Source organism: Phytophthora infestans, genomic scaffold, assembly GCF_000142945.1.
Source record: "Phytophthora infestans T30-4 supercont1.6 genomic scaffold, whole genome shotgun sequence".
Lineage (NCBI taxonomy): Eukaryota > Oomycota > Peronosporomycetes > Peronosporales > Peronosporaceae > Phytophthora > Phytophthora infestans.
Window position 1 is genome coordinate 3,013,857 of NW_003303753.1, and position 1,730 is coordinate 3,015,586.

The following is a 1,730-nucleotide window of genomic DNA, read 5'->3' on the forward strand; positions in this document are numbered from 1 at the left end:
CACACACCTTGAGGGTTGGTAAACAGAGCCACACCTCCTCCCTCACTGCCGGCGGTGCCTGCGTGTCCTGCCATCGCTGCCATACCAGCCGGAAGACCCGCACCACCGACGCCCGTAATCACCATGGTTTGACCCATCGTCCCCGCCATTGGTACCAGGTATGGGCTGGGAGCGGTCGCCCACGCCTGCCCGATGTTGGACATCCCCAACGCCACATTCTCCATCGGATCGTCGATCTTCGTTGCCTTGGCAACAGCTTTCTCCAAAGTCTTCGGCTTGGGTTTCTGCTGCACCAAGTTCCTCGTAGTCTTGTCAAGACACCTGTAGAACGGAGCTAGTAGTACTCGCTCGCTCACTCGGTTCTTACCGACCACTTCCCGGAGCACGGCCGCGTAGTCGGCGTACGTCTCTCCAGGCCACATCCTCCTACTGTTGACACGCCATTCAGCGGCCGACTTGTCAAGTCGCTCGCCATATCGTCTCAGAAGTGCCTTCTTCAGGTAAGTCCACCGTCTCTTGCGGTCCTTCAGTCTCCGGTCCATATTAACCCACCACCGTGCCGCGTTCTCGATGAAGTATAGTGCCCGGTCAGTCCACTGCCCTCGTCCCGCCTCCTCAGCTCCCTTAAGGGCCAGGTCGACTCGGTTGACGGGTCTCCATCCGGAGATGCATTTCTGTGTCTGGAAGATGCGACGAAGGGCTTCTTTCACGAGGGTTCATCAGTGTAAATGCGTCGAAGGGAATCTATCACTGGACGTTTTCGAGCAAGAGCGGTTAAGGCTGCTGGTCCCGACGACCTATTCATCTTATATTGCACGAGCCTAGTGACGGTTGACCTATGGTTGCTGCCGAACTCCGCATTTGTTGATGCCACCTGCTGGGAAGCGTACTACGGCCCATTTGCTACTCGTGCACACTTCATCAAGTGTGTTCCGTTTTACCGTGCATCAACACGAGCTCCGAGGTTCAGCTGGAGTTCGTGGAGGGTGTAGGCCCGGCCTACCGTGCCCGAATCGCGAAGAAACGTCCATTTACGAGCTTGGAAGATGCTTTTGTGAAGACCAATATTCCTGTCAAGGTTCTTAGACGATTCGATTTCAACACGGATTCGCGTATGCCCCATCTCGGCCATGGGGTGATACTTCCTTTCGATCAATAGTACCTGTAATTCTGAATTATGAGTCTGTCAAAAATCTGTTGGAGATATTATTTTGGCATTAATGAAGTATCGCTTGGTGCTTCTTGAATTGCATGCGTAGTCCTTACAGCAATCCTTCGTATGTTTGTTTCCACAGTGTGTGCAGGTGTTCATCTCCACATATTTGATTTTACGATGAGCGCGCTCGATCTCTTGCGGCTTTAACTGTTCCTTAGGTAATTTATCCAATCCGAACTTCTTTCGCATCCAAACAAGCAAGTGTCTCCGCATTTCAGATCTCGATATTTCCGCCCCTTCTTCATATGCTACGTTTCCCCATAGCGAATCCCGAAGCTTGTTATTAATTAAAAGCAGTCTTCGGAAAGATCATTGCTTCTATCAATAAAATGGACTGGTGGGGCAAAATGCCCGACCACCTTCATGCTTGCGTAATGTTACCTTTGAGCCCGAAATACCTTTGGAGCGGGCATCGGTGGCAGGACGGAAGCGGAACTCTTGACTCTTTACCTTTCTGGTCAAGTGTTCGACATCCGACTTTCGCCTTCCGGAAAACTTGCGTTGGGCAAAATTT